The 19,557-nt window shown below is 37.8% G+C and overlaps 1 protein-coding gene and 1 pseudogene across 1 annotated transcript in view; one reads left to right on the top strand and one right to left on the bottom strand.

Annotated features, from left to right (window-relative positions):
* Positions 1–19,557, bottom strand: part of PDE7A (phosphodiesterase 7A) — a 131,366-nt gene that overhangs the window by 74,458 nt on the left and 37,351 nt on the right. The window lies entirely within an intron of this gene.
* Positions 115–5,002, top strand: LOC149747058 (large ribosomal subunit protein eL39 pseudogene; annotated as a pseudogene).

Genomic DNA, 19,557 nt, shown 5'->3' with positions numbered 1-19,557 from the left:
TGCTGGTGGGAATGTGAATTGGTACAGCCACTATGGAGAACAGTACGGAGGTTCCTTAAAAAACTACAAATAGAACTACCATATGACCCAGCAATCCCACCACTGGGCATATACCCTGAGAAAACCGTAATTCAGAAAGAGTCATGTACCAAAATGTTCATTGCAGCTCTATTTACAATAGCCCGGAGATGGAAACAACCTAAGTGTCCATCATTGGATGAATAGATAAAGAAGATGTGGCACATATATACAATGGAATATTACTCAGCCATAAAAAGAAATGAAATTGAGCTATTTTTAATGAGGTGGATAGACCTAGAGTCTGTCATACAGAGTGAAGTAAGTCAGAAAGAGAAAAACAAATACCGTATGCTGACACATATATAGAGAATTTAAGAAAAAGAAAATGTCATGAAGAACTTAGGGGTGAGACAGGAATAAAGACACAGACCCACTAGAGAATGGACTTGAGGACATGGGGAGGGGGAAGGGTAAATTGGGACGAAGTGAGAGAGTGGCATGGGCATATATACACTACCAAACATAAAATAGATAGCTGGTGGGAAGCAGCCGCATAGCATAGGGAGATCAGCTCGGTGCTTTGTGACCACCTAGAGGGGTGGGATAGGGAGGGTGGGAGGGAGGGAGACGCAAGAGGGAAGAGATATGGGAACATATGTATATGTATAGCTGATACACTTTGTTATACAGCAGAAACTAACACACCACTGTAAAGCAACTATACTCCAATAAAGATGTAAAAAAAAAAAAAAAAAATTATGGGAATTTGCTCGCCATGTCTTCTCACAAGACTTTCAGGATCAAGTGATTCCCAGCCAAGAAACGAAAGCAGAATCGTACCATTCCCCAATGGATTCGAATGAAAACTGGTAATAAAATCAGGTACAACTCCAAGAGAAGACATTGGAGAAGAACCAAGCTGGGTCTATAAGGAGCCTTGCATATGAAGTGGCACACATATTTATGCTGTGTCAAGGTCACTTGCATCTTACCATATCACTCTGAGAACATCACTACCATCTGAACAGCTGGACGTGTTTTATTGGGAAAATGATTTTTCTCTTTGTGCCTGTGCACTAGTGCTTTGGCTCAGTACTAAATATGTGAGACCTTTTGTCGGAAAAAAAAAATTATGGAAAAGTAGAAATGGTCACAATTTCCAGAAGGAAAAAAAAAAAAATCAGTGGTGTAGATTTGACAACTGTAGAGTTTGGACTTAGGCTGCTAGTATATAAGACCAGGAGAATGTCACAGACCCCGGACACTTTAATTTCAGCAAGGCTGCACACATAGTCTCTGGAGGCATCCTTGAGAGCAAAACAGAGCAATGTTAGGCTGACTCCTAGCTGACTGAACAAACATAACCAGAGTTCAAGTACCGGATGTCAAGCTGGTGGAAGTATTCTAGAGGTCACTGACAGAACTCTACATTTGACTTTGTCTTGTTCCACAGTTTATTTATCGGGATGCAGATCGGACTAATGCATATCATATCTGCATATAGAACACAAAGTATAAACCACCATGCTTAATTACACAATAACTTAAAGAGAGAATGAAGTATGAATTTTAAAATAAAATAAACTGCACGCATATGGAACAGTGGAAATGGAGTTTACAAGTTTCCTTAAAAAAAAAAAAAAAGGTCAGAATGTTTAAACTCTAAATGAATAAGAGACAGTAAGTAAAGGCAATCTTGGGAAGCACCGAGAGTCAGATAAGTAACCAAATCCAGGCTACTCCACTGGTCTCAGTAGAGGCCACATGGATAAGGCCGAATTCAGTTCTCAGTATTACCCTGGAAGACGCATTCATACATAACATCTTTAAATGCAGATAAGGATAATATATAAACTGCTATAAGATAAAATAAGCCAAGGAGTTCAGCTTTATTCTGTGAAATTATGAAAGGTGGAAGTAGACCAATGGGCACAAGTTTGTGGAAAACAGAATTCGATTCAATATTACTTTCTAAGAACTTTCTACAGTTAGAACCATGGAAATTGAAAGGAGCTGCCTCAAACTAGCCTCTGTCAAGGCGGTTGTGGAGCAGCCTAGAAAAAATGACCTTCAAGGTCTCTGCCAGTTCTAAGATCCCACAATACTATACCTGACTCGATTTCATAATCAAAGAAGCCTTTCTAAGAAAGGTGCCACCACACCCCACAGACCCAGCCATACTGATTTCCTCAAAGTTACTAACATCTAAGTGGTTACTGGTATTTATCTCAAAAGATAATTTTTAAATGAGAACTATTTGTAGGTAAGGAAAAAAACTTCGCACTAAAAATACTACTATGAACTGACCACTACTTGTGGGTAAACATATATCAAAATATTTATAACATAAATACTAAAGAAGAAAAATACTAATCTCTCAGAGATTGGTCAAATTTAAAAAGGAAACGCCAACTGTCAACAACTGTTTCCCTCTCCAAACCAATGAGAGTAGAAGCCCAAAAAATTTCTGAAGTATACTTGAGGCACACCGAATAGTACTGTTTCATCTCCACATATAGTACTGCAAGGGAAAGGAGGGGACGCACAAAGAGATTTTGAGATCTCCACTGTGTTGGGCATGAAGGATATAACATAAATGGACACAGTCCTTGCCTTCACACAGCTCAGATTTTTGTGGGGACTACAAACAATCATAACAAATAACCACGATTACAAGCAGATGTAAGATGCTCTGAGTGCCAAGTATGACACTTAACCCAGGATTCAGTCGTAGCTAGGAAGACCACTGGGAAAAAGTGACACATAATCTGACTCTTAAATGATTTCATAAGAGTTTGTCACACAAGAGGTGGGGGAAAGAGTTCCAAGCACAGAAAAAGCAGTATTTGCAAAAACCCGAGGTAAGCAAAATCACGGCTTGTTTATAAAAATATAAACAAGGTTCAATAAATGATAGGACAACTGGTAGTGGACTAGAACTCCCATCATGAACAACTAGAGAACTAGGCTATCTATGAGAAACACTGCTTTCAGATGTTAGACAAGTAGGATAGGACTTTGATCCCTGAGAGAAGGGGGAAGAAAACAAATAAGGTGAGACCTGTAATTGCCTAAGTTTCTTGAAAGCAGTTACCAAACCCCAAGGTGGAGCAGAGTAACCCTGCAGAGCAAGAAGTCTCACAAAGTTGAGGACTCAGGGACTGGAGTTCAGGGAGGGTACAATACTTGGATTTTGCAGGGCTGAGTACCAGACAGGAAGAGCCGTGAAGATAACGGGCTCCAGAAGCCTGAAAATGGGTCTCCTTGAGTCTTTGGCTAAATACTAAGCTAGCCATGTGTAGAATGAGATACCATGAGGCTGGGAAAAGAACAACTACAGGGGAGCTGGGAAACATCTGGTCCCCACCAACCACAGTGAAGAGCTCTCACACAATACCTGGGACATTCCACAGCGACCCAAGAAATGCCAGAGCACAGGAGAAGGGCAAATGTAGCCCATCAATGCAGAACGTTCTACTGGACAGCATTGTTCTGGACCCCCACTAATGATGCTTAAAATATGCCTAAAAGGATCAGGCTGATCCACAAGTAACTAAATTGCTTATCAGATCAAAACTCAACACTCTTTTAAAGATGACAAGTGAAAAATAACGAATTAGGAGAATAAACAAGAAAATGTGACCCCAAACGGGGTGATGGTGGGGAGTCAATAAAAACCCAGAAATGAACAAGATGATGGAGTTGGTAAATTAAGGACTTTTAGAATGCTACTGTAAATATATCCAAAGATTTTAAAGAAAACATGCACACTGAAAAAAGAAACTGAAACTTAAAAAAAAAAGGATCACTTATAGCTAAAAAACATAACATCTAAACTAAAATTTCGCAGGTGGGCTTAACGGCAGACTAAATGCTATAGAAGAGATCAACAGAAATTACCTAAACATTTTCCAAATTTGATGACAACTATTAATCCAGATATCAAAGAAGCTCAATGAACCCCAAATAGGAGAAACACAAAGAAAGCCACACCAAGATACATCACAATAAAATTACTAAAAAAAGCAACTGATACCAAAACCAAAGACATTACAAAAGGGAATCATAAACCCAATCACCCATAAACATAGACACAAAGATGTATAAGAAAATATTAATAAATCAAATCCAACAATATATAAAAAGGAAATGCATTATGACTAAGTGGAGATTATCCCAAGAATCCAAAATTGGTTTTCTGTTCAAAAACAGCAATAAATGTAATTCAACATATTAGAATTTTTAAAAAATCATATAATCATTTCAACTGATAAAGAAAAGGCACTGAACAAAATTCAACTCATTTATGCTAAACACTCTTACTAAACTAGGAATAAAAGGAAACTCCCTCATCTGATAAAGGACATCTATTAAAAAACCTACAGCCATCATCATACTTAAAAATTAAATGCTTTTGCCCTAAGATCACAAAAAAAAACAAGGATGTCTGCTTTACATCTTTAATATGGTATTTAAAGTCAGAGCCACTGCATTAAGTCAAGAAAAAGAAACATACAGCATACAAATTGGAAAGAAAGTAGAAAAACTTTTATTTGCAGACAATATTATCATCTATATAGAAAATCATAAAAACCCTACAAAAGAATTTCTGGAACTAATAAAAATTTAGCAATGTCACAGGACACAAATTTGATATATAAAAATCAACTGCATTTCTATATACTCGTAAAAAATGATTGAAAAATGAAATTAAAAAAATACTACTTCCAATAGCATCCACAAACATCAATACTTAAAGGCAAATTAAATAGAATATGAGCAAGATCTGTACAATGAAAATTATAAAACATTTTTAGGAGAAATTAAAGACCTAAATAAATGGAGAAATATATCATGTTGTTACAAGACTGAATTGTGTTTTCCCCAAAAGATCTGTCAAGGTCATAACGCCCAGTACCTATGAATGTGACTTTCCTTGGTTCCTTGCAGATGTAATCAAGTTTAAGATAACAGTATACTGGGTTAGAGTGGGCTTGAAATCCAGTATAACTCATGTCCTTATAAAAAGAGAGAAATCTGGACACAGACACACAACCACACAAAGGCAGAGACTGGAGTAATGCATCTACAAGCCAAGGAATAACAAGGATGGCCGGCAACCACAAGAAGCTAGAAGAGACAAGGAAGGATTCCTCCCCAAGGGTCTTCAGAGAGAACATGGCCCTGCTGACACCTTAACTTCTGACTTCTAACTTCTAGAACCATGAAAATAAATTTCTGTACTATAAGCCATCCAGTTTGTAATACTTTGTTTTGGCAGCCCTAAGAAACTAATACACATGTTTACAGATTGGAAGGCTCAATATTGTTTCCAATTTTTCTCAAGTTAATCTATAAATCCAACACAATCCCAATTAAAATTCCAGCATTTTTTTTTTTTAAGAAACTGACAAGCGAATTCTAAGATCTATATGGAAACACTAAAGATCTAGAATAGCCAAAAATGTTTTGGAAAGAAAAGAGAAGACTGGAGGACTTGTACTACCTGATTTCAAGACTTAATTTAAAGCTACAAACAATGTGGTTTTTACATAAAGGCAGACGCAGAGCATCAGAGCTCAACAGAGAGTTCAAAAACAGACCCACACTTACGTGGTCAATCGATATTTGACAAAGGTGCCCAAGTAATTCAAGGGAAAATGTAATCTTTTCAACAAATGGCACTGGAAAAACTATATAAACTTATGAAAAAAAAATCTCAACGTGCAATCTCATGCCATACAAAAAATTAACACAGATCATTATATCTAAACATAAAGGCTAAAACAATAAAATTTCTAAGAAAAAGTACGAGAATATATTCATGATTTGGGGTTAAGTAAAGATTTCTAGATACAAAAACACTAGTCATAAAAAATGTTAATTATGCTTAATTATAATTAAAAACTTCTCTTCAAAGACAGTGTTAAGATATGAAAATGCAAACCACAGACTCAGGTATTTGCAATATAAATATCTGACCAAGGATTTGATCCAGAATATATTATACATATATTAATGACAACTCATATCTTAATCACAACTAATTCAATTTAAAATATAGGCTAAAAACTTGAACAGACAAGTCACAAAAGAAGATATACGAAGATATATGCATAGCTAATACACACACGAAAAGATGCTCAACACGTTTAATCACTGGAGAAATGAAAATTAAATGAAGATTAAATTTAATGAAAATTAAAACCACAAGATACCACTACACACCCAACAAGAACAGCTAAAATTAAAAAGACTGGCAATATCTAGTGTTGGGCTGTGGAGCAATTAGAGCTCTGCAAATGAAACATATGTCCCCAAAATGACCTGAACATGAATGTTCATAGCTTCATTCATACAGGCATCCCTCAGAGATATTAAATGTTCAGTTCCAGACCACTGCAATAAAGCAAATGTCACAAAAAAGCAAGTCCCATGAATTTTTTGGTTTCCCAGTGCACATAAAAGTTATGTTTACACTATACTGTGGTCTATTCAGTGTGTAATAGCATTATGTCCAAAAAACCAATGTACATACTTTAACTTAAAAATATTTTATTGCTAAAAAAAATGATAACCATCATTTGACAATGCAGGGTTGCCACAAATCTTCAGTTTGTAAAAAATACAATACCTGCAAAGTGCAATAAAATGAGGTATGCCCCTAGTCAAAGCTGGTAACAACACATGCATCCAACAACTAATTAACGGATAAATAAACTGTGGTATATCCATACAATGGAATACTGCTCAGCAATAAAATGAAACTACTGACATGTGCAATGACATGGATAAACCTCAAAAAACACTGTGCTAGGGCTTCCCTGCTGGCGCAGTGGTTGAGAGTCCGCCTGCCGATGCAGGGGACACGGGTTCGTGCCCCGGTCCGGGAAGATCCCACATGCCACGGAGCGGCTCCACATGTGAGCCATGGCCGCTGAGCCTGCGCATCCGGAGCCTGTGCTCCGCAACGGGAGAGGCCACAACAGTGAGAGGCCCGCGTACCGCAAAAAACAAACAAACAAAAAAAACAACACTGTGCTAAGTGAAAAAAAAAATCAGGAAAAAAAGACTACATTTTGTATGATTCCATTTATATGAAGTTCGAGAACAAGCAAAACGAATCAGTAGTGGTGGTCTGGGGCAGGAGCCCAAGGGAGCTTCTGGGGGTGATGGAAGAGCACAGTATCTTGATTGGGATAGTAGCTGCATAGGTGTACACATCTGTTAAAACTCATCACACTGTATAAATTATACCTCCATAAAGTTTAATTTCAAAAAGAGGAGCAAAATCTATTCCCTCCCACCCACAAAGGAAGTTTAGTACAGGTTACAGTGTAAAGTGAAGGTGGGAGTGGTAAGGGATTGAGACTAGAGAATAAGGACTGTGAACAATACTGACAGTCTGAATTGTGTACAAAGGACAAAAGGAACCCATTGAAAGGTTTTATTTAGGAGAGTGATGCATAAATTATATTTTGGAAAAAATACTTTGGGTGCCAGTGGATGGAATGGATTAATACAGTGGAAGACTTCCGTCTTCAGGAGCTCTGTAAGAAGGCTGCTGCCTTAATCCAGAATAAGACGATGGCTGAGATTAGGGGAGCGGTCACAGGAACAGAGAAAGGTGACAGGATTCAGGAGACTAATGTGCTCTGTTTCAGGAGAGGGCTCAGTGCCCCAAGGACAACTAAGTGGAAATGTCCATCCAGGAGTCTGGCTTGTGGTGAGCTGAGGAAGGGATTTGGGAGTAATCCCCTCCCAAGCACTCAAGACCATGTGGTAAGATTACTCAAGGAGAGAAGATAAGACGGTTAAAACCAAAATCTTCAGGCTTACAAACCGGAAAGGACTGGGAGGGCAAAAGACCAAAACTCGCCAATGGTAACTATTCAAACTAAACAGCACATCCCCACGCGTTTATTTTCTCTCACACATAAATATAAATAACATTCCCTCTTACACCTCTGTAACATTAAAGGCAATAAGAAACAGCTTTAACTGTAATACAAAAAGCAAGTGACAAGAAGGCCAACGCTCAACAAATTTCAAACTGCATCCCCTGTAGGGCTTGTTAATAGTTTCTTCCAGACCTAGGCCAGAGAAGGAACTTTTGGTTCAGCCCCTTCCTCCAATCTAGGCTCCCTTAGTTCCTTTACAAAATGAAAGCAAGATATAGCAGATAATATTAAAAATTCTGCCATCCAGTTCTGTAACAGACACTGATTTGGAAGAAGCAGCCAAGAATAAATTATAGCTAATCATCAAGACAAAACCTGTGTTCCTATTCCTATCGTTATTTACCTGGTGGCTGTAATGATTCGGTTTAAGTCTCTGAGATCACAGGAGTCATTTGATCACAGGATCATTTCCAACAGCAGACTGGTTTAGAGAATGGACCCTACCACTGAAAACAAATGAAAATGCTGGAAAATACAGAAAATACCTACTGAAATGAATCCATGAGCTGGTAATAAAATAAGGAACACTCGGGCAAAAATTAAGTAAAGGCAGGTATGCATAAAGGCGGGCAGAGTACTGAAGCTGGCTCTCACTGCAAGGTCAAAGTAAAGTGGGTGAACCTGAACTCTGCGTTTTTCACAACCTCCTGAGTATATCGAACAAAAGAAGCCCAAAGCCCAGGGTCTGGACAAAGTACAGAGCACCTCCCAGTAACTATTGCTAATGGAATACAATGAGCAATAGTAAGAACATTCTGTGCTCATTTAAAAAAATAGCTTGAATCAAATCATGTCCAATTTGACATCCATCAGCTAGGAGAACATGATACAAATTTACGCAGGCTAGCAAAAAGATTGTCCTCTTTTGAATGTGCCACCATTTCGATGAACTTAATTGCAAAGGCAGTTAAGACTGATGCTACTACCTTAAGGAGCTGGAACTGGAACAACGTATAAAAAGCAACTTGGTAAAAGGTTCAGAAAAAAGAACTATGTTCTCTTAAATTAACACCATTGGTTTACATTTAATAAAATGAGAACACCAAGGCTTCTGTACTTCGCACACGTAATTATAATATCTTGTTTAAAATAGAATAGGCAAAGAATTAAAAGGGCAAAAATAACTTTTAACTTACATTGAAGTACATGGTACTTCTTTGTTCAAAAGAAATGCCTTTATAATCAACACTCTACAAAGAAATTTAAAACTTAATTTTTATCATCTAACATCAACAAATTCTCTCATTACAAAGAAATTTTCTTCATAGACACAAAAAGCACAACAGAGGTTTCCAGGGGCTGGGAAAGAAGGGACTAGCAATTACTGTTTAATGGGTACACAGTTTCTGTGCGGCCAATGAGAAAGCTGGGCAAATGGACAGAAATGATGGTTTGTACATCTAAAAATGGTTAAAATAATAAATTTTACGTTAGGCGTATTTTAGTACAATTTAAAAAGTACAGAGGAAAAATATTTTCATCTAATTTTCCTCAAAGTTTGGAATACTCTTAAGTTTGAAATTCATGCCAACAACCATCTTCTTATAATTGAACCAGGAGAGCAGAGACTTTGGATCACGTACGTGATCATGGGTTCAAATCTGAGGTCTACCCTTCCTATCATGGAGTCTTGATACAAAAGTTACATTCTAAAAGCCTTGGCTTCCTCCAGCTGGATAATGGGAAAGTAGACAGCTAAGGTATGCTTAAAGATAATCCAGGAACGTTACCGAGGTGTTCTTACCCAATTCTCCAACACAGTCCCAGGAAAGGGTCATTAACTAAAATTTATAAGCCTTTAAAAATCATTTAACACCCTCTAACCAGTGCTTTAATATATTCATGCATATCAAAGACTCAAATCAAATTCTATAAAATGGCTTTTCCCTCTCTACAGAGCAGACAATCAACCTAGCTCCTACTTAAATTACCAGGTTCTCTAAGTTACAATGTAAGACAGCCATGGAATTAAGAAAAAAAAACAACTCATTAACTTACTCATTGGTTTTGCTCATGGTAAAAGCTTGACCATAATGCCCCCCTTATCAAATTTTTGTCAGTCATTACCCAATGGTAATAGTCCATTTTCAGTCAGTGGCATCAAAAACAGGCAGGCACGTAACAATCATAAATTTGCCCAAGTAATTCAGGGTCTAAGTCACAATTCTACCCCTTTAGGAGATCAGACATGGCGGGCATAGGCGGTGGTTAACCTCCTAAGTGTCCAATAGTCCGTGCACCCCACACGATACGGGTTACTCTTCTGACATCCTGCACTGCGTGTAATTTTATACCATTATTATCCGCATATAATGCTGTTTTTTTCTTTCTTTTTTTTTTTTTTTTTTTTTTGCGGTACGCGGACCTCTCACTGTTGTGGCCTCTCCCGCTGCGGAGCACAGGCTCCGGACGCCCAGGCTCAGCGGCCATGGCTCACGGGCCCAGCCTCTCCGCGGCATGTGGATCTTCCCGGACCGGGGCATGAACCCGCATCCCCTGCATCTGCAGGCGGACCCTCAACCACTGCGCCACCAGGGAAGCCCTATAATGCTGTTTTGACATCTTAAAAACCTTTCTGACTGGGGACACTTGCCCCTCCATGGGACAGCCAACTCTTAAAGATAGCCAGAAGCATGTCTTTGATTATGCAAACCAGCCAATCCAGAGCCAGACCTCCATCAGACCCTTGCATCTCAAAACAACTAATCATCCCAGGGTCAGGTACCAGGCAACTAGGGACCACTCCTGTAGCCCAAAGCCTGCAAAATGATTCAAAGTAACCAATTCTGAACGATTCACTCTGCCCCGCCTTGCCTTTCTCTAGGAAACCTGCATAGAGGCCATGGCCTAACTTTCCCTTCACTCCTGTCTTCTGTCTTCTGACCACCCTGGAGTTCTCCCACGTGGCCCTGTGTGGCGTACCAGGGCTCCTGTCTCTAGGACCCGTGAGCATAATACACCTTGTTTCTTCGTGAGCTTTTCCCATGTCTCCTCTGTGGCTGACTAATGTGACTGACCATCTCATAAAAGAATACAAAACATATGCACTGATCGAGAAAATACAAAATGATCTAACACTGAGAGTTCAGTAGTTATGTTTAAATGAATTTTATTTAATCACAGGTGTGTCTACTTATATTTGAAAAATAATAATATATATATGTATGAGTCTGTGTTTTTAAGTTTACTATTGCAAATACATGTGGATTCATGAATCCCTTGCCCAAATCCGAGATTCTTCTGGGATTTGCCATTATCAATTAGGCCAGGTGTGCGTGTATGCATGCCCTTCCCCCTTCCCCCTCATCCTCACCCAAATACACACACTTCTGAAAGAGATGTGCCCCCTTCAGCACACCATCACATCACTTAAAAAAAAAAAAAAAAAAAAAAAACCTGAGAAAACTGAGGGGGAAAAGCTGATATGCGAAAAACTGATATAAGAAAAACCTATATGATCAAGGTTAAAAGGGGTGACACTCCAAAGAGCACAGAATCTTTAACCCTCTCATCAAACTGCATACACAGCACCTTATCATACATCCTCCTCTATACCCTATTACCAGCATTTTTTTTATTAACAAGAAGATACAGAAAACCAGCTAATATTTGCCTTTTATGGCACAAATTTAACCTTATTATCTCATTTTCACCCTTTATGTACCCCAACTCCAACCAAATAACTTGCTCACAATTTCCTGATCACAGCCTGGACATGACAACTGCCACACCTATACCCAACTCATTTCCTCTATCTGGAATAAATTCCCTTCCATTTGGGAAAGCCACATCGGTTTTAACATCTCCAACATGTAGTTGTATAAAGAGAAAAATAAACAGTCATTTGGGTCATCCAAATGGCTTATTTCAAGATTTACTGAGGAAGCATTAAAAAAAAAAAACAACCAAACTAACTGAAATACGTAATTTGATACAGCTGAAGGATTTATTGTATGAACAATTAAGAGCCAGTTACATAAAGTACAGGCAATTTACAACTGATGAATAAGATATATTTAAAGAGTTTCTTCTTTTGAACCTGGAATACAAACTGGTACTATGCAGCTGCATTCCTAATTTGAGGTAATGTTTCAAGTAAAATTGATTTAAAAATTATGACTCCTGTTCACTGAAAAGTTTCTGAAGTGTTGAGGAGAAAACAATTTTCAAAATTAGACAAGTAAACATTTAATTGAAAGGCAGTTATGAACCTCTCTCCCTATATACAAATTTAGTTACTTGTATTATTATATTTTACAACTTACATGAGTCTTTCTTACATTACTGTTTGAGTATAAATTGATATAAGCTTTCTGGAAGGTAGTTTGGCAATGTTTATCAAAAGGCTTTAATCTACACCTAATATTTTAACTAGTCATACCACTTCTAGGAAATAATCTTAAGGAAATTACCGTAATGGACTGACTGGTTGATTACCAAAGTGAAATATGGACTACCTACAATCATTTAAAGTGAATGCTATAAAACATAAATGTTCTGTCTTCAAAAAGATTTAATTCTTGGATACTTTTAACTATTTCAAATTTGTAGTAAAAACAATGCACATATTCCATATGTAAATACAGAGAGAAAGTAGATGACTAGTTGCAGGGGCTGGGGAGGGAGGAGTGAGGAATGACTGTGGGTAGAGTTTCTTTTTTAGGTGATGAAAATGTTCTGAAATTAGATCGTAGTGAAGGTGTACAATATTGCAAAACTTTGTGAATACACTAAAAAGTACACTGTACATTTTAAAAGGGTGAATTTTATGGTATGTGAGTCATTTCTCAAAAAATGCACATATTCAAACATTTAAATTTTAACTCTTTGGGGACTCCTACCAAAATATTAATTTATGCTCCCAGAGTAACATCTTTTCACATATATCTTAAATTAGGCCATCCTCTGGCTTCTCTGTATATGGATATGACTGTTTCATACACGTGTTACTGATTAGAAAAGTTTGGGCTCTGAATTAACCTTCTCTTTTTTCATTTGTGCCTCTGCATGGTTCCTTCCACCAAAGGAACCAAGCTCCATAAACAAATGCAAGGCACAGCTCAGGTGCATCTGTTCAGCATATATTTTCATTAAAATGAAGCAGCTTTATACTAACAGATGAACATGTAAGAACACACTGGGGTTGTATATTATTATTTTAATGCTTAGTACAACTTTGGCTTACTTTTCTGACTTTACATTTATGACAAACAAGATGGACAAAATTTTAGATATTATTGCTGACAATACATTGAAACTAACATTTCCGACTATTTTTCCTTCAAAATTCTGGATCATTAATTTAAAAATATTCTGAAACTGCAAGGAAATCTCTAAATAAAACGCTGTTAAGATTTTTAAAACAGCTTTCTTGAGATACAGTTCACAAATAATACAATTCCCCCATCTAAATACACAGTACAATGGTTTTCAGTGTAGTCGCACATATGTGCAACCATCACCACTGTTAATATTTTTCTCATCCCACAGGAAGCCCCATACTTATGAGCAGTCAGTCCCCATTCTCCCTCCTCCAGCCCACAGCAACGACCTATCTTGTTTCTATCCTTACAGCAATCAAATTTTTGGATATTTTATATAAATGGAATCACACCCAATGTGACCTTTTGTGTCTGGCTTATTTTGTGTCTCGGCATGTTTTCGAGGTTCACCCAAGTTGTAGCATGTATCAGAAATTTATTCCTTTTTATTGTTTAATAATATTCCATTACGGACATAACACTTTTTGTCTGTTTATCAGTTGATGAACATTCAGGGTATTTCTACCATTTGGTTATTTAATAATGCTGTTACTGATATAAACATTCATGTACAAATTTTTGTGGGGCCCGGTTTTCCTTTCTCTTAGGTATATACCTAGAAGTGAGACTGCTGGGTCATGTGGTAACTCTACGTTTAGCATCTTGAGGAACTGTCAAACTGCTATCCCAAGAGGCTGTGCCCTTTCACATTCCCACCAGCAGTGCACGAGGGTTCTGATTTCTCCACACCCTTGCTAAGACTTATTATCTTGATTTTTTAATTCTAGCCATCTCTCCTTGTGGTTCTGATTTGCATTTCCCTGATGGAAAAGATGTTGGAGCATCTTTCATGGGTTTTTTGGCCATTTGTATATCTTCTTTGGAGAAATGACTATTCAGACCCTTGGTCCATTTTTTAATTGCATTGTCTTCTTTTTTTAATTTATTTATGGCTGTGTTGGGTCTTCATTGCTGCACGCGGGCCTTCTCTAGTTGCAGCAAGCAGGGGCCACCCCTCGCCGTGGCGCGTGGGCCTCTCATTGTGGCGGCCTCCCCTGCTGCGGAGCACGGGCTCCAGTAGTTGTGGCACGTGTGCTCAGTAGCTGTGGCTTGCAGGCTCTAGAGCACAGGCTCAGCAGTTGTGGCGCACAGGCCCAGTTGCTCCGTGGCATGTGGGATCCTCCCGGACCATGGCTCGAACCCGTGTCCCCTGCACTGGCAGGCAGACTCCCAACCACTATGCCACCAGGGAAGTCCCTCGAGTTCCTTTTCTATCCTAGAAATGACTCCCTTATTAGGTATATGATTTTCTCCCACTATGTGGGCTGTCTTTTCACTTTCTTGATAGTGTACTGTGAAGTACAATAATTTTTAACTTTGATGAAATCTAACGTACCTATTTTTTTCTTTTGTTGCTCATGCATTTTTCAGATCAAAGAATCCTTTCCAAATCCAAAGTCATAAAGATTCACCCTATGTTTTCTTCTAAGTTTTATAGTTTCGGTTCCTAAAATGAGATCTTTGATCCATTTTAACTTATAAGGATCAGCTTCATCCTTTTGCATGCGGCTAGCTATCCAGTTGTTCTACCACAGTTTACTGAAAAGGTGCTCTTTCCGCACTGGATGGTTTTGGCACTTTTCTCAAAACTCAGTTGATCAAAGACACATGGATTTCTATCTCAACTCTCAATTCATTCCATTGATCTATATGTCTATAAGTATGAAAGGTAAGTACTGCAAGCTTAAGTGCCAGTACCACACTGTCCTGACTGCTGTTCCTTTGTAGTAGTAAGTTTTGAAATCAGGAAGTGTGAGTCCTCCTATTTTGTTCTCTCTTTTTGAAAGATTATTGCTATCCTGGTTCTCTTGCAATTCCATATAAATTTTCAAGTCAGCTTATCAATTTCTATAGAGAAATAAGCTGAGATTCTGTGCTGAAACTGTAGATCAACTTGAGGAGTACTGCCACCTTATCAGTATTTCATCTTTTGATCCATGAACATAGGGTATTTTCCCATTTATTTGGATTTTTGATTTCTTTAAATGTTTTGTAGTTTTCAGAGGATGTTTTGCACTTTTTGTTAAATTTATTCTTATGTATTTCATTCATTTTTTTTTTTAATTGAAGTATCGTTGGCTTACAATATTATATTAGTTTCAGGTGTACTACAGAGTAATTTGGTATTTTTATACATTACACATCACACAAAGTTATTAAAATATTAACTATATTCTTTGTGCTATACATTATATCCTGTGACTTATTTATTTTATACCTGGTACTTTGTACCTCTTAATCCCCTTTACCTATTTTGCTTATCGCCCCACCCAATTCATTGGTTCTCTTTATCTGTGAGTCTGTTTCATATTTGTTAATTTGTTTTGTTTTTCAGATTCCCATATATAAGTGAAAACATACAGTATCTATCTTTCTTTGTATGGCTTATTTCACTTAGCATAATACCCTCTAGGTTCATCCATGCTGTCACAAATGGCAAGATTTCATTCCTTTTCAGCACTGAGTAATATTCCACTGTGTGGCACATACACACAACATATATATATGTATGTATCTATGTATAAAAATAAACACCATGTTTTCTTTATCCATTCATCTGTTGATGGACACTTAGATTGTTTCCATATCTTGGCTATTGTAAATAATGCTGCAATGAATATGTCTGTGCATATATCTTTTCAAATTATTGTTTTTGTTTTCTTTGGATAAATACCTGGAAGTAGAATTGCTGGATCATATGGTAGTTCTATTTTTTTTTTTTTTTTTTAGTATTTATTTATTTATTTGGCTGCTCTGGGTCTTAGTTGCACACGTGGGATCTTCAGTTGCAACATGCAGGCTCTTAGTTGTGGCATGCAAGCTCTTAGTTGCTGCATGCGGGATCTAGTTCACCGACCAGGGATCGAACCCGGGCCCCCGGCATTGGGAGTGTGGAGTCTTGACCACTGGACCGCCGGGGAAGCCCCTGGTAGTTCTATTTTTAACTTTTTGAGGAACCCCCGCACTGTTCTCCATAGCGGCTGCACCAATTTACATTCCCACCAACCCTTAAATAAATTGCTTAAGAGTTTCCTTTTCTCCACATCCTCACTAACCCTTGCTATTTCTTGTCTTTCTGATGAAAGCCATTCTGACAGGCATGAGGTGATATCTCACTGTGGTTTTGATTTGCATTTCCCTGATGATTAGTGATGTTGAGCATCTTTTCATGTGCCTGTTGGCCATCTGTACGTCTCCTTCGGAAAAATGCCTATTTGCATCCTCTTTCCATTTGTCAGCCAGATTGTTTGTATCAAAAAAACAAGACCTAAGAATAAATTTATCCAATGGGGTAAAAGACCTGTGCTCTGAAACTATAAGACGTTGATGAAAGAAACTGAAGACAACACAAATAAATGGAAAGATATACCATGCTTGTGGACTGGAAGAACTAACGTTGTTAAAATACCCATACTACCCAAAGCAATCTACAAAGTCAATGCAATCCCTATAAAAATACTAATGGCCTCTTTCACAGAACTAGAACAAATAATCCTAAAATTGGTGTGGAACCACAAAAGACCCCAAATAGCCAAAGCAATCTTGAGAGAAAAGAACAAAGCTGGAGGTACCATGCTCCCTGACTTCAAACTATACTACAAAGCCACAGTAATCAAAACAGTATGGTATCAGCACAAACACAGACACACAGATCAATGCAACAGAATAGAGATCCCCCAAATAAACCCATGCACGTGTGTTCAATTAATCCACGATAAAGGAGGCAAGAATATACAATGGGGAAAAGATAGCATCTTCAACAAATCATAGTGGGAAAACTGAACATCTGCATGCAAAAGGATAAAACTGGACCATTTTTTTTTACACCGTATACAAAAATAAACTCAAAATGAATTAAAGACTTAAATGTAAGACCTAAAACCATAAAACTTCCAGAAGAAAACAGACAAGTATGTGATGTGACATTGGCCTTAGCAATATTTTTTTGGATCTGTGTCCTCAGGCAAAGGCAACAAAGGCAAAAATAAACAAATGGGACCACATCAACCTAAAAAGCTTTTACACAGGGAAGGAAACCATCAACAAAACGGAAAGGCAACCTACTGAATGGGAGAAGGTATTTGCAAATGATATGTCCAATAAGGGTAATATCCAAAATATATAAAGAACTCATACAACTCAATATTAAAAAAACAAACAACCTCAGGATTTTATTCTTTTTAATGTTACTGTAAATGGAATTGTTTTAATTTCATTTTCAGTTGTTCTAGAGTATAGAAACAACTGACTTCTGTATATTAACCTTGTATCTTGCAACCTTGCTGAACTAATTTATTAGTTCTAATAATTCCTTAGTATTTTCTAAAAAGAGGATCATGTCATCTGTGAATCGTTTTTCTTCTTCCTTTCTGATCTGGATGCCTTTTCTTCTTCTTGCCTAATTGACCCGGCTAGAACCTCTAGCACAATGTTGAATAGAAGTAGCATGACTGGACATCCTGCCTTGTTCCAGATCTTATGGGGAAAGTTTCACCATCAAGTATGATGTTAGCTATGGGTTTTCATAAATACCCTTTATCAGGTTGAGGAAGTTCACTTCTATTCCTAGTTCTCTGGGTGTATTATTACTGATACGGTTATTACGTTAATTGAATTTTGAACATCAAACCACCCTGCATTCCTGAGATAATCCCACTTGGTCAGGCTGTATAATTCTTTATATATGTTGCTGGATTCAGTTTGTATTTTGTTTAGGATTTCTGTGTCCATATTCATACGATATATTGGTCTGTGGTCTCCTTTTCCTGAGATGTCTTTGTTGGGTTTTGGTATCACGGTAATGCTGGCCTCACAGGATGAGTTGAGAAGAATACTGTTAATATTTGCAATTTTTCTCGATGAATGAAAAATTTTATCACACTGTCAAAATAAAATAGAAAAATAAATACCGAAGCCGATAATATGATTCGAAGAGCCATCCACGATCCTGTGCAGACAACACTGTTGGTTGTATGTTCAATATCCACCCCTCCTTCCCTCCTTCCTAAAGCAACATTTTGTTCAGGTGTCTGGGCAGCCATGTGCTTCAGGGGAGTGTGGGCAGCCTCAGCCCTGAAGAGTGGGCCCTGACTGGTCCAAACCAGTCATAATGGGTCCATCTCTCTTGCCAGAGACTGAGTTAGAAATGGCCACGTAAAACAGGTGTGACGCAAAGTCTGCGGTGGGGCGCCTCATGGGATGGGTTCCTTTAAACTTAAAATGAGACAAAAGGGAAGATAGCCCATTTCGTCCTCTGGAAGCTGTCATGTCTGAATACATGGAACTACTAAAGCCACTGTGCAGCCATGGCATGAGCACAACTCCAACATACTGAAGCTAGCAAAACAGAAAGACAGAAAGAACCTGGGTCAGTAATGACGATACTGAGCTGCTGAATTAACCAAATCTGGAGCCACTCTTTTTTTTTTTTTTTTTTAATTTTCTAGACATGGTTTATTTTAATAAAAATACAGCTGAACATTTATCACAGATTACATGAAACTATACACAATGACATTCTCTCTGCATAGTAATCAACACTGATGTGTGTAACTGGAATTTTTAGATGGATTATTTATAATCCTTTAAAGTGCAATTTATTTAAGGGTTTAAGCAAATCATAGGATAAAGGATCTTTCTAATAAATGAGTAACATTAAAAATATGATATATTTGAATAAATCTTTGGAAAATCAGAACTGATTCTGCCGGATGCACTTGTGTTGTATAATAACCCACCCCCACAAACGCCAAACTTGACTTATTTGCTGAGGATTAAGAAGATCCTCTAACTGGCAAGAGCTTTTTCTGATGTCAACATTTTTCTGTCCGTTCGATACATACTAAAAGGAACTAAGAATCTAGAGTAGTTCCTTTAGCAGCCCTGAGTTCTATAACCACAATGGAGTTCCTGTTTGAACTTAAGAGACTGTTACGAACTTTCCCCGTTCTACTTGAAGGGAAAATGAAGAACTCAGTTGCTTCTCTGACTCTCAGCGACATAACTATGCTTTGGGCTACAGTGTTAATGTCTAGGATGAAATTAAGGTAGCAATAATGGGAGTTATCTAAGAAATAACCAGAAAATGCTTTAGCATAGAGAAATGAACCATGAGAGGAACATTTCTAGGAGCTGTCTGATGGTATAGGAGGGACTGCAACACGAAGGCCATTCACCGCTGTGACTGTATATTGTCATTGTTTTTGTTTTTTGTCCACTTCCTTCTGTTGGTGGAAATAATTGATTCCAATATG

The sequence above is a fragment of the Delphinapterus leucas genome, chromosome 17 (assembly GCF_059928025.1).
Source record: "Delphinapterus leucas isolate spDelLeu-1000000601 "Yukka" chromosome 17, BTC_Dleu_Yukka2, whole genome shotgun sequence".
In the NCBI taxonomy this organism is placed as follows: Eukaryota; Metazoa; Chordata; class Mammalia; order Artiodactyla; family Monodontidae; genus Delphinapterus; species Delphinapterus leucas.
The sequence above is the reverse complement of the archived record's forward strand: the minus strand, read 5'-3'. Positions and strand labels throughout refer to the sequence as shown.